General features: G+C 39.1%; 1 protein-coding gene across 2 annotated transcripts in view; it reads right to left on the bottom strand.

The window, feature by feature from the left end:
* lingo2 (leucine rich repeat and Ig domain containing 2) overlaps positions 1 to 15352 on the bottom strand; it is a 248052-nt gene that overhangs the window by 83873 nt on the left and 148827 nt on the right. Inside the window, exon 5 of one of the 2 annotated variants that reach the window (XR_004105613.2) lies at positions 14260 to 14704. The exons of the other annotated variant lie outside the window; for it this stretch is intronic. The gene's annotated coding sequence lies outside the window, so the exon portion shown is untranslated. Of the gene's footprint in view, positions 1 to 14259; positions 14705 to 15352 lie in introns of those variants that run through there. 2 annotated transcript variants of the gene reach the window in all.

Here is a 15352-nt window from a genome sequence, read left to right as displayed (position 1 = left end):
ATTTTACAATAATTTTGAATGCACCACGAGGCTGGCGAATTTCAAGTAAACGCACCGTCAATGGCAGCTGCGGACTGTTACGTCCCGGTGTTGGAATCCTCTACAGGGAAATACAGTCACACTTTACACCTCTTAACGTAAGCCGTCAGCATTGTAACCATTGTGTTTAATCCAGCTACTAGCTAACGGTAACGTAGTGTCCCGCACAGCAATGCTTCTGAAAAAAAGGCAGGCACCAAAATGAGGCACCGAAATTTTCATTCTTATTCGGTCTCATTACTACCGTTTACGTCGGAATCGGTGCCCTATTGGCACCGTGTTTTGGTACCCAACCCTACTGACAACACAATCCCAACAGCAGGACTGACAAAAACAGGCAGGAACAATTCATCTCTTTGGGTTTTACTTTTTCATGATAGAGTAGTATGGACACCTAAACAACCAGAACTGCAAAGACAATACAGAAGTCACCTGTCCTCTTAATACATTCCTGGGGCATGTACACTTGGTAGGTAAATTGGGAGTCTGTGCTCATTATGTATTCCCTCAAGAGCTTTGCTTTATTCTGGATTAATCTGCGTCCACTTGAATATGTTTGGCGGGTGCGGTGAATGGTGTGGAGTATATGGGCATATAGGAAATTCAGAGAGAGGATTTACCTATATGGTCTTCCATTATCTCCTGAACCCATAGCTGTAAAAAAAAAATCACTGGTGTCATCAGTTTTTCTTGTGGCTCAGAAAATCTTTTCATTTGAGTTATTTATGCCTGATAAGCCAACCAGGTCCAAAATGAATCTTAAAAGTTTGTGATAGACTGTTTTTATATGCTGGATATAAAAAAAATGTGTTTCCGCTAGTGAAAAGATGTATGTGTAGATATTACACTGTTAAAACCCCCATGATTCCAACCACTATAGTGCCTCCATGACTAAACAAGAAAAGGACAAAAAGTACTACAAAGCAATTTGTAAAGTAGATGTTGTAGGCTCAACATTGGTGAAGCCATTAAGAGTTAATCACAGTATATGGACTTTAAGCTAATATAAGAAGGCAATGCACTGTAATTAGTTATGGGCTGTCAGGCAGTGTTTCTGGACTACACCACAGCTAAAAAGTTAGGTTGCATCACATGGCATATAGCCATGACCGTGGTTAACTGTCTTAATTAAGTCAGCAATGCTTGGATGAATGCATTAGGAGAAAGACCACAAGTATTAGAATGTATGGTTTTAATAGTTTGTTGATTCTGATCAGTTAATTGGCAGTGACAGATTTGTTGAGTGTTGCTGTACTTTTGAAGTTAAACATCAAAGTAAATTGATGGCTACTTCAAACTGCTCCATGGACTTTCAAATTCATTTAACTTTCCTGGATCACATGTTCTGTAAAACCAAGTATTTTTTCCATCACAACATTTATACGTTGTATTTAAAAATAGTAATAAAATGGCATACTGTCAAAAAAAGAGCTTGATGGAGTTTTAAGCCCCCAACCTTGACTTCAAGGCAGCGCTGCGACCGTCGACTTCAGGCACCTAACCCTAACCATAACCATTGCCTAATCCTAGTGCCTTCCAGGCAGCGCTGCCTGGAAGGCGATGTTGGGGGCTTAAAACACCAAACACCCAAAAAAGATAATTTGGATATGACACACTATGGCTCAGAGACAGTACTTACAATGTCCAACAATAGTTGGCAATACAGCACAAATTCTGTAGACAGAAACTCAGAAATCGTTGTGTTCCTCCACTCTAAGATAGTTCTAAGCTGTGAGTGGCTTTAATGTGTTGCTTGCCAGGAGGGTCATGCACAGCAAGTAATTATTCCTTTACAGTATGTGGGAATAATTAGTAATCTTCATTGTGCAGCTGTAGGGATGTTTGCTGTCCCATCAAACAACCCTCCTGCTTTCTGACACATCTCATTATCGTACCCCTATATTTGTTTGTGAAAGCAATGGTGACAACAGCTCATATAGTACGGCATACAAACACAGTACAGATGAATATAAATAAGCTCTACGGTCACTTTCTGAAATGTCTTTAATCGTAATGTGTCGGCCATTACTATTTGATTACAATGTTGTTTTACTACAGTCAAGCACTCACCATGTATTCCTCAATATAAAATAAGTATGTATAAAAGCAATTAGGGTGTATCTTAAATGCATTCATCCAAGCATTGCAAACTTAATTAAGAAGGCTACCCACAGCCATGCCTATATACGCCACATGCCAGTAAAATGCCACAAATTTCACCTTTTAGCTGTGGCTCAGACCAGAAACATAGTGACTATCATCCCATAAATACTAATATTGTATTACCCTCTCGTGTTCATTTTCCATGCACTGTGATTAACTCTTAATCGCCTTCTCTCCAACATTTAACATCATGTACATGGACTCAAAGCAGGGGAGTTTATTTGTCCTTTGACACCTCTCCTGCCATTTGCAGTGTCTTAATTATGATGACGCACTGGTGATGATGTTCATTTGTTTGGAAATAAGAGAATAAGCATGGAACATCCTTATACGTTCCATGGCTTTTCATTTGTGCCACCATTAGCTATAACATCCCAACTGCAGTCAATTACTGTGCTGTTTGCAAGTTACATAGTGACCTTATCCAAGCTGACAAATGGCCAATTTCTTCACACCCCTCTGCATCCCAGCATGCTTTGCCTTCTCTTATTTACTGCCTAGTTTTTAAATGCCACATTTGTTCCTGTTTATTCCCAAAGAGGCTTCTTTTGGTAAATTTTTCTTTTTCATTAAGGGTACTGGCTGACTGACTATTTTTTATATCGATTTCATTACCCTTCACTGCCTGTCTGTCCGTCCGCCCGCCTGTCCATCTAGCCATCTATCCATCTATTATAAAAACAAACCTAAAAACTGGTGTATTCCTTTCAGAGTAAGAGACAATATATGTTTTTTTTGTGATTTGAGTGGACAGTCTCTTTGAATATAAATGGAAAGTGACTCATAAACATCATATCTGTAAATTCAGCAGGCAAACTAAATATAGTTTAGGATGAGTGCACTATATGATTTTTATGGTAGAGTAAACCATAATCACCTGTACCAACAAACTGATAATGTGCTCGCCCTGGCAGTGTTCCTAGTCCATCTCCTTGGGGTAATGACCCCTTAGAGCCACTGAACTTGCTGTGTATGCTTATGCTACACTGCTTGGAGTTTAACTGTCCTTTCCGGCCCACATGACAGGTCAGTTTCACCTTCAGTCAGGCGTTAGAATGAAGTCCACTCCCTCACTGAGCCCCATCACTCTAGACCATTCCGACTCCCAATTGAACACATAAAATGTAGTCTTATGAGGTACCTGCATCATATATTTTCCTGTAAATGGCTGAGGACAAAGTCCATCAAAAAAGGAAGAGGACTCATGATGTAAAACAGGGTGGCGAAAGAAAGAGGTTATTTCCCTTGTTTTAAATATGCTATATTACAATGTACCAATATTGTCTTATTTACCCAGGTTATGTAGGTACGGTGCAGTATTTGTAAGCAGTTGAGAACCCTTAGAACCTGCAGAGATCGAAGTGTGTGTAGGTTCATTTCACCACAATGTATTCATCAATTCTGTCTTTATTGTAGTTCAAAGATCAGTCTCTTTGCAGATTATACATACACATGGATATGCATTTCATCAGAGGGATCAGAGCACAGGGTCAGCCAGGGTGCTATGCTCCTGGAGCAGTTGTGGGGGGATTCAGTCACTTGCTCAAGGGCACTTAGTGGTGGATGATGGCATCATAGATGCAATGTCCTCCAGTTGCAAACTGCACCCTTCTGTCACTGATAAGGATCAAGCCAGCTACCCTTAGGTTACTGGTTGACCAGGCTTCTTGTAGGCATTCCTGCCTAGAGAAAGTAGTAGTCCATTAATAGGTTTCATAACCATTCATATACTTAATGTCGGTGTTCGTGAAACTGTAATTTAAATGTATGCTCTAAAGAGTTCTATCTACTACTGCAGCCCATTGACTGTGGAAAAAAATGTGGTATCTGTGACATCACCCAAAGGAAATGTTTTAACGGATTGGAGCTGAAATGAGTATTGGATTAATCATTTAGTCAATCTAAAGAATATTTATTGGCTACAATTTTAATAATTGTGTATGTAATTATTTAAGCAAAATGCCAAACATGAATTGTTCCAGCTCCTTAAATGTAAGAATTTGCTGCTTTACCTTTCCTTTTCCTTCCTTTCTTATGAAATAGCCCTACTTTTAGTTTACTGATTGATACAAATTTTGAGCCTGCAAATTTAAAACTATTAAGAAGGAAGACAGCTTGAATGAAGCAGAGGTGGGAGGAACAAGCAACTAGCAGGGCTGAGTGTGACAGGCTGAGGCAACTAGCAGGCATGGTCCAAATTATATTTATCTCAAAGCTTCACAGTAATATATGGCTTATATAAGTTAGGTGTGGTCAAGCTAGATGAATTACTCCTTGCAGAACGTGTGCTCTGATCATCTTGTGAAAAGCATCTAAGGACACAAATTGTGATGATGTGATGGTGGCAATATGGTGAAAGGTAGAAACTACCTGCTATTACTAAAGGCTCTTTTCAGGAATGCTCCCATTTCAAAACCCAGTCACATACATTCTAATCTAGGATGTTTGGTATCCAGTACAACTACAGTTTTTTTTCTGTGGGATACTGAGCAGTTCCAGTGAAGCAGAGGCCCTTAAGTACCTTCTCTCACCTTGTTGTTGTTGTGTGTGTGTGTGTGTGTGTGTGTGTGTGTGTGTGTGTGTGTGTGTGTGTGTGTGTGTGTGTGTGTGTGTGTGATTCTTGGACAGGGGCCATAGGATATGTGAGACTGAAGGTTGATGGTCCAGTGCTCCTGCCCAGGAAACAGCCTCCCTCTCAATCACCTTATTCAAAGTGCTGTAAGCTTGTTAGGTGCAGTATTGCTCCTCTCAGTCTAATTTCCTGCATGACATGGTCTTGTTTGTTTCATTGCCTTTGCTCCATTGGCCATCAGCATTTCCAGCCAGCCACAGTGTACAGTATTCATCAGTGCAGGGCTTCTTTACACAAGAGTTACAATGGGAATCTATTTTGCTGGTAAAAAAAACCCCTAACATGTATATTCTTATAAAACTATCCTATTAAAAAATAACATGCCCATGTTTTCCGAGGTGCTGATGTAAATGTAAATTGTCAGCATTATATATGCTGACCAAGCATGGCAACTTCAATCTGCATCATTGCTTCACTTTTCCATCTTAACACATGCTCTGCTCTGATGATTGTGTTTGACTGTAGGTGTTCTGGGGTCAACAATTGCGTAACACAGACTGACCACACAAACTAGTTAACTGAATGATGACAGCTAATTGGCAGTGGTGGGATGAATGGACTAACTAATATCACAATGTTACGACTATGTCATGTTACATTTGGGCCTGTAAGCTTTAAAAAGGCTTGGCCCCAAACAGCATTTCCTTCTCTTCTGAGCATAATAATATGTGGCCACCATAATATGCGTCAGTAACTTTTAAATGTGACTGCTTTTATGCAAACAATTGTTTTACTAGCAGAATTAATTTACAGTATATTATGAAAAACAAAGCACTCCAGATTCTCCTATCACCGAAAGCCAGTATTCGATACAGATTTTTTGTTTTTAAACTAACCCCAAGTATGTAGCCAGTACCCTTGCTATTTGAAGTTGAATTGCCCTCTCAGTAACTGTATCTGTACATAGCCAGATCCCTTACTACTATTGATCTGTATCCCCACCAAAAATGTACCATGAAATATTTATTTTCCCTGCATTTCCACTTCTTCAAATACAAGCTATCTTTCCCAGTCACACCTGCTGATCCAAGCTATTTTTTGATTTAGCCCCCAGTTGGTTTTGCCTAGTGCATAATATTCAGCAGGTTACAACCGCATCGCTGCACATTGAAGGTTGAGGTGGAGGGAACATAAAAACTGTCCTTTTGGCCGTTGTAGGCAGCAGTGTTATGGGTGTTACTACTTAATACACCTTCTCAACCCTGATCATCATCATCTGCTGCTGATATCGTTTGTAGAGATGTCTTAGAGGATTTATGTAGGGAGAAAGGGAGAAAAAGAGAGTGTATATGTGTACATTCTACCTTTAGTGACATTTTAGAATACACAAAGCTGATTGGGGTTGGCTTTCCTCATTTAGAATTCACTATTTGCCTTCAACACAACATGGTTACTGTCTTGAATTAGGTTAGGAATGTAGAGGTAATGTTTAAATTTAGGATACCCAAGAATATAAACAAAATATCCTTTCACTGTAGCTTAAAGGGATATTTCACCGTTGGAAAGATGAATATATCTTTAAATTGGGTCACTTATGTAGTAGAAATGTGATTTTCTTTTTAGAATGGTGGCTTCTAGGCCAAGAAAAGCCAGAAAATGTGTTTTTGGCTGATGTGGATGAAAGACACCAAATCCCAGAATGCACTTGCTTCGCTGCTTTAGCGTCTACTCCCAAGCCACGCCTACCGTTTACAGACAGACAGACAGTGAACTCAACTCAAGTGTGTTTTATTGTCATTTCAACCATATACACGAAACAACGTTTCACCGTGGCTCAAGTGGTTACACAATTAAAATATATAAAAACGACATTATATAAAAACGACATACGAAACAGGCTACATTTAGTGCACGCACATTATAGGCTCCGTAAAGTTCAGCTAACACATAGCTACTAGCATTAGTGCTTGGTGGGCTGTAAACACAGAGTATAAACACAGCCGTAAATTTGCAGACACTTGCAAGCAGGATTGATGGAACAGGTGGCCGGCTAGCGTTAGCTTTCCACCGGCACACTCGTTCAACGTTCCCCGCTGATGATGTCCCTTTACTGGCCAGAGGCATCGAGCAACACCGCTGGTCTCCATAGCAGGCGGGCGAAGCTCGCGTAGTGTGTCGAGTATTTGGTCTGTAATAAAGTTTCCTGCATATTCACCGATCTGTACCAATGTATCCTGGTGGTACACGTGTGCAGTAGTTTGAATGCACATAATGAATAAATCTATCTATCTAAAAGTTTTCTGCTGAGAAGCCAGTAGCGAAGATTCAAGATGGCTGACGCTCGTTTTGCTTCAGAAATCTTCGGAGAAAGACGACAGTCCAACCCCCTATGGGCAGGTTGAAAACATGCGGAAGTAGCTCCTACTACTGGCTGTAGTCCATTGCCTCTGGGCAAAAAATCTTTTTTTCCAGACCCACAATACAGAGATCTCTCGTCTCAGGGGGACATGAGGGAGGGAAGCATGGTCATTCAAAAATACTACCGTGTTTCTGCTGATACAAAGCTTAATGCTAAATTGGTGAAGTATCCCTTTAAGTGTATGCATGTGTTTGTATACTATGAATGTATATGTGTGAAATATGTCAGGTGCAGTGATTGTGTAATTCAGTAAGGGAGAATGGAAAAGGAGACAGGGGAACACATACACTAACTGTCAACCAGACCAAAGTTACACTGACCCTACTATATTTCAGCTGGCTATGCACTCACAACTCACATTCACATTTTATAGTTCTTATTTCTTTCTTTGTCCAAAACTCACAAACACTGCACAGACTCAAAGTTTGCATGAAGCCCCATATACACACAGATCACGGCATCCATAAATAATAGAGCACACATAAATTAAACATTGAAGTTGAGTTTGCGATAGCCGCTCAGTTGGCGGACTAAGACGCCTCATTCTCCCCCTCCAAGACTTAATTAGAAGCCTTGCATTTCCTGTATGGAAAACAACAAACAAACACAAGGGGAGGAAAGCCACAGGGAGTGCAGCCTTTGATTTACCACAATGCACTCTGTTATTACAGTTTGCAATAATTGTGGGCTAAGTGAGAGGACAAAGCCTTGAACGGGAATATCTAATAAACACCTGCTTTCTGCCCTATTTTATTCACCTCTGGTATCTTCAAAGGTTAGTTCCCCGTGCCAATTCCCTACAAGCCTTCAGTTCCTTCATGCATATGAGTATCAGTTTGCATTTATAGAGGCTGTGCAGATGTAGCACAAATTGACTGATAACCTTAATCAGTGCCAACATGGAGGCCCAGTGGAGAGTTATTTGTGTGCAAACAATGTCCAAATACATAAATACCTGGAATGAAAAAGAAAAGTACTGGCTGTAATGTGGGTCTGTGTTCAGTGCTATAACATGGGCCGCAACTAATGATTATGTTACTTATGAATCTATTAGTGATTCACATTTGATATGTCTCTTTGGGTGTCCTAATGTGATTTTTTTTTTTTTTGTATGTGTTGTGCTATGTAACATGAAAAGAAGATGTGTGGAAATGATTATCCCTATGGGACAATAAAGACTATTTATTTATCTATCTATATATATATATAGATATCTATATATCTATATATATATATATATATAATTTGATCAATTAATATATTAATGTATTTAATTAATCACATTTAATAATCTATAATCTTGAAGGACTAGTAAAATGATTATCAAAATTGTAAATTAATTTCTGATAGTAAACTAACAGATGATTCCAGTCTCGGGACTAGTTGTGCACATAAGTAAAAGTGAGGGGTCTGGTAAGTAGGCTATATGGATAAAATACTCTATCATCGTATATATCATTTTGTATTGCAAAATCTATATAAATTGTGATATTGTACATTTTCGAGAAAATCAATAGAAAAAATATTCATAATTAAAATGGCCAGATGAGGATGTCTGTTTATGTCTAATCCAAAAAAATGAAATACCTAAAATAACATGACAAAATGTCTGACAGTTCATACATACATACTGTCTCGAGATATACTTCAAATCATCCACACTGACTATAAATGGATAAATGCTGTTATGGTAAATTGACCAACACATTGACATATATATATAATATATATGTACATCTATTTTTTCACACTGAAATCAGGTTTTTTGCTACTATTTCACTCAAATGCACATGTTGATTCAAAAATCCAGCTCAGGCTTAATGATCACAGTGTTTCCCTAAGTGTGCTGAAAGCCCTCTGCTATTGAAGTTGTGCAGATGTAGCTGTGCTCAGACTTCTCCATGTGAAACATACGACTCCTAAACACAAAACAAATTGTGAAATACAGATTATATGTTGTGTAGATAAACAATTAAAGGTTAATGTTCTGCACACCACTTTCATGTTTGTCATGTGTAAAGTCTGGACAAGGAAAGAAAATTGTTTTAGACTTTATTTGCATAATTCATGTTCTTGCATTCAAAGACACAATGCTCATTATAATATAATATAATATATCCATCCAAATTACATTTTGCACATGTACAAATGTAATTTCCCCCTTGGGAATCAATAAAGAGTATAAATGAATTAAATTAAATTAATTAATTTGTATCCTCTGCATTTAACCAATCCTAACTAAATAGGAGCAGTGGGCAGCCATAGTCCGGCACCAGGGGACCAACTCCAGTTGTAATGCCAGTAAAGGCCCTGCCCCGAACGAGGATTGAACCCAGTAGCAGTGCCTACTTGCTGTGACTTGCACTCATTTTATATAATGTAATGACTCCTTTTAGTATGATGATGCACTAAAAATACAAATCTGACTTTTTGCATAGCCTTTTGGTGCAGGACTCCAAGGACTGTGAGCTTCCTGATACAACACGATCCATCTAACCAGGACACAAAAGTACATGTCCTTTTGTTAGCTCATTCTTAATTATAGCTTTGGTGATATTGAGAATGACATTTAAGATCCCTTCACGTCTGTGTTTTTGTGGAAGACCTGAATGAGGCCCATCTGGTCTAAGTAGGGCACCGGGGATGACAGTGCGTTAATATGTTCTCTCAGAGATGAGAGCCGCCGTGTTACAGAGATGATGATGGCGCTCCCAGTCACGTTCACTCACTTAGCAAACCTTGTCTACTCTTGATCATTCTTGACAGAAACAAAAGGGGTGAATATTCTCTAATCAAGGCCAAAAATTCTGATCACTGCTGGCATTTCCCTAATCAGCCCATAATAGCATTTTGAGGACAGTGTCAGTGGATAATGGAAGGTTAGCCATACTAAACAATAAGAGATGATGAGTTTCTTTAAAAAATGGCAAATCCACCCTCTGAAAGAGGGTAGGGCACTGGGCGATCTCTTGAACACCTGAGGTAGCCTGATGAGAACTGAGAGAATACTGTGAAGCCTCACCATATTTAAGTCTGATGGGTATCTATTTTGTTAAGGGGAGATGAAATGCACATAGAGACAGAGCTCATCATGCAAACTCTGAAAGCCACGCCCACCGCAGGGGAAAACAATCAGCGCCACAATATGCAACTAAGGGCTGAAACGCTAACAAAGTGCCTGTAGCTAGCTAAAAACATCAGATTTAAGCATGTCAAAGGATTATTTTAGCAACCTATGTCTACCAGAGAGGACAAGTTAACTGTTAGTAATGTTGTATGTTAGCTATGTATTAGCAAGCTAAGGCACTTGCAAACATAATACTGCATAGCTCTCTGATTTATACACATTCCACTAGTTGCACACTGTGTACAAAATGCTTTAGCTTAATTTACAAATACGTATTTAGTTAGCCTAAAACTAGTCTATATCCACGACTTTCCACTTCCGGGATTGCTCCAGTGCCACCGGAAATTCCACCGGATGTCCCTATTTTCGGCCAAATGTCCGTCACCTTGCGCTTTCTTTGTGTTGGCATTTTAAACTCCGGTCAATTTATGAGGACTATGGTTAACTGCTCCTCAGATCTCTGCAGGGTAAATCCAGACAGCTAGCTAGACTATCTGTCCAATCTGAGTTTTCTGTTGCATGACTAAAACAACTTTTGAACATACACATGTTCCAACAAAACAAGTTCCTTCCCGAGGCTATTTTGCAGCGGCACCGTGGCTCCGTCCGGCGCTTAGCGCCGCCCATGACCATGACCACACACAGCAGCTTTTAGGCATTTTTCTGTTGTTTGCTAGCAGACAGAATTGACAAGAAGCCACCTTAACACAATACAAGTCAATGGAGAGTGGAAAGTTGTTTCCCTCTCCGGTGGGGGCACTTAAATGTGCTCTGTCTCTATGAGAATGAACCCTAGCTTTACATTATACTATATATACCAATTAGCAAGTTAAGAGAACTGCTGTCATAGAAACCTGTCCTGTGGTATGTAATACAGTAGTCATGTTATTATATGTCAAAATTTGAATCATAAAATATTAGGTAGAACTTAATATAATGCAGTTCCTCACAACAACAATACAGCATAATTTGGCAATTGACAGACTTGAAATGATGTTTGTAAAGAAGGGTTGAGAAAATAATGATGAATTAATAAACTTGGTGAAGATATGACTCTATTACCAAGAATAATGAGGCATGTGGGCAGCACAGCAATTATAATACACAAAATGAATGCTATGTGTTTTCCATTCCCATGAATGTCTTATGTCCACCTCATAATAAAATAGAAAAAAGTTTAATATCTACTCGGACACAATAATTATAATTACTGACATTTCACAGGAATCACTATGAAATAAATCACTGGCAAATTCCAGCACATATACATTTCTCTTATTTCCTATATATCATCTCCCCTGTATGCTTTACTAAATTACATTCCTCCTAGAATCAAGAGGGTGCGTTTTCCTTTAAACTACAAGAAAGGAGACCCATGAAAAAAAATCATATCCATGATAACTCGGGACTAGGTAGAGTGCAGTGAATTGAGCATCCTTGCTGGTTTATCCCTGTATTCTATCTGCAGTGAGCAGGCTTTCCTCTCCAAACCAGTCTTCTTACTGTCTTCTCCCTTTAAAACAGCAGCCAGGCTTTTCGTTACGTCTCGTGTGCTGTCAGAGCCTACCTCTTTCAGAGAGATTATTTTTCCCTGTCATATCTCAAAGTGAGCAGCCAGATCTAATAATACCATATCGAATTGATGTTGGGGGGAAATGTAGCACTTCATTGGAGAAAAAACAACAAATAAAAAGAAACAAATCATGTCCTCTATCTGAAAATGTCAGCACTAGAATCTCTACACCCTCTGTATAAACACTAATATTTTTGCCGTAACCATAATTAAAAGCTCTGGCAGTGTTTTTTGTTCAGCTTCATAGGGAATAAAGTGTGGCAGGTGACAATTTTGAGAGCTGAGAGCACATGTGGAAGAAACACACCTCATTGCGATAAAGGCCAGGTGGTGTGTTTTCTTATGAACTCTACTTTCTCTGACAAACTCAACTTTTGCCAGACATGACAACAGACGATAACACCAGAGAAAGGACTGATTCAAGAAGGTGTAACGTGAGGAATGTTTAGATCAATACAAAATGAAGCTAATGGTAAGTAACATGCCTTGACTGATGTGTGACGATGTCTATGTTTTCTATACACAGCTAATGTTACTGCAGAATTAAACCCTCTTAAAGGACAATTCCGGCGCAAAATGAACCTAGGGGTTAATAACACGGTGATTAGCTTATAACGCTAGCCTTCGGGGCAGAGGGTAAATCGCTATTTCTACACCACTAACAAGGCTCAAAATAGCACCACACTTCAATGTAGCATATTGAGGATCCCTACATGTAAACCGAAGCATTGAGAACTTTGTAAGTGTACAGACAGTTTATTAAAAAGATATAAAGACTGTACCGTTCACTATACAGGCAGGCGCCATCTTGGGAAAACAGTCATGACCAGTCGAACCACGAACGCCCTGCACTTCGTCGTTCGACTGGTCATGACTGTTTTCCCAAGATGGCGCCTGCCTGTACAGTGAACGGTATAGTTACTACCGGTGATACAGCTAATCACCGGTTTGCGCTAGCTTCTTTCAAGCTAGAGACACATTTGATTAGCATGAAAACAAATCCCAGAGAACGGTCGACTAGGTACACATATGTTATTAATCCCTAGGTTCGTTTTGCGCCGGAATTGTCCTTTAACCCATCAAGTCTGGGGTTGCAAAAGCTCACCTTAGTGATTCCGCAACTTGCCACAAGTCGGTTTATAGAGACGTTTATACAATGTAGCCAGCTAAAATGGTCACAGTTATTTGCAATGGCAACAATACACATGAAATGGCTATATTGGAGCTATGTGTGTATATGCTATGTTGATTTGAATGGGAATGTCCATCCCACTCTCATTCCATTTCTATGGTTTAAACACGACACCTAACGAGGGTTGGGTTCCTGCAAATTAATTTCATACAGTTTAATAAAGGTGATGTTATTAAATAAGATTATTCAATACTAATCTGTCCATTATTTTTTCATTCAAGGTACTGTAACTGTAACCAGTCAAAGTGACACAGAGTCGGACACAGTTGCCCGTTTTTGAAAAATACCCACTGCTTCAAGTCCTTATTATGCTGTCATGAAACAGGGTTTTAACTACAGTTTCAATACTTAAAAAGGAAAAGACAATAGTAGTCCAAGAATCAATATTTGCTTCATTTGAGAATTAGAAAAGAAAATTCTTAATATGTAATTGCAACCTCTGGTTTTAGCTTGTGGTACTGACTGCCACGGAAACGTAGCCCCCTTGATGCAACCTGCTGAAACTTCCACACAGTGGCTGATAATTTAACTACACTCCCTTCTGAGTTTTGTTTTCCCCCTTTCTTTTGAATTGATTAGAGATGTTACTGTTTACAAGGCAATTGGATTTAACAAGACTTTAGTACAAACAACAGCAGCTGGATGATCATCCTGTGCACCCAGACGTATGTGAAGTTGAGAAAAAACACATCAAACTTTGCCTTAATAAAGCCCTCTTTGAAGGAACACAACATCTTGATTTAGATGCAAAACACAATCCCATGCTCGGCTGGCTCCTCCCATGAGGGGCCAGGAGATTAAGATTTAATGGTGATACTGAAAGAACGACACTATCTGTCTGCAGCCTCCCGTCTTTTCACACAACACCTCTGTTGCTTTTCTATCTCTTTCTCTCCTCCAAACATAGATGCAGACACACTTGCCTACACAGTCATGCGTAGACTCAAGTTTGAGCACACAGACATACACAATGTGTGCACTCCTGACAGATGCCTGCATACACATGCACACACTTTTTACACACTTAAACAAATTTAGATAATCACACATGTAATCTCAAATCTTACATAAGCTTGGTTACTTGCAGATGAAGTCAACTGTAGTTTGACTTGAAATGAAAACTCTTGTCAAGATGATATTTTTTGTTGCATGATGCATGAATGCTGGAGTTGGCTTTAGAAAAGATGGATCTGCACTCAACATGCCTGGCAAAACAAACATGCCTGAAGGAAATGCACTGTTCTGTGCTGTTGAACAGTATAATGCACAGTGCCGATGTCGTCAAGACCATTTTAATTAGATCATATGTGACATATAAGACTGGCAACACTGCCTTTCATGCATTTAACAGCATCTATATCCACAGTCAATATATACTGTCAAACTAAGTTACTGCATTAGAACAACAATTTAGTCTCTGTCTGGCAGCAACCAGACCATATTTAGTGTTTACTGGCTTAAGGTGTGAGCTACATTGTTCTGTAGGTGTGCAGGAAAAACACGTTTAGAATATTCAGTTGCAACCACCTTTGTAAATTGCATGTCCTAATGTTATCAGGGTTTAAAATGTATCTTTAATGGCTTCCTTCCTTCAACCACCATTCCTTATCCCTTGATATCTGAAGAGACATTAAGAACTGAATTTAGTGAGGGATCAGCTTTCAATTAGGTTTACAGGGTCAGGTTATTTCATGAAAATAGCAGGTGATATCATGTTATCTACAATTTACCATATTCCATTGGCACAGATAATATGAGTGATGTTCCTTGGTTGAGAATACAATAATGTATCTCTGCCACACATAATCTTAAAATACTAATACTATACAGTAAAACCGTGTGGTAAATGTGACTAAATGTCTGTTTAACTTAAAGGATAAATGTCAAACTCAATTATATGATACATGTAGTACATAATAATCACAGATTCCTTCAGAATGAATTATACAGTATACTGAAAGCAGCACATGAAGAGAAATACACATCACTTGCTGTATTTTCAATCCATAATCTTAAATGATTTATGAATCATAGTTAGAAGCTGAGTTGATATACTCATTGGAAATTTAAAGGATGATCCTGGTGCAAAAAAAAATCCAAGGTGATAAAGTGAACCCTTTCCCTCAGATGGCACACATCATGCTGTCTTGACCTGCTTGTTCTGGCTGCATTAATGAGGAGTCAAAGCTTTGATGTGTGTGTCAGCGGTCAGAGAGGCTGCAACAGGGGACAATGACCAAACAGTCAGTGCGTCTACACGCAGTTTA

Source organism: Sander lucioperca, chromosome 1 (assembly GCF_008315115.2).
Source record: "Sander lucioperca isolate FBNREF2018 chromosome 1, SLUC_FBN_1.2, whole genome shotgun sequence".
NCBI lineage: Eukaryota > Metazoa > Chordata > Actinopteri > Perciformes > Percidae > Sander > Sander lucioperca.
Note: the sequence above shows the minus strand (reverse complement) of the source record. Positions and strands in the feature narration are given on the sequence as shown.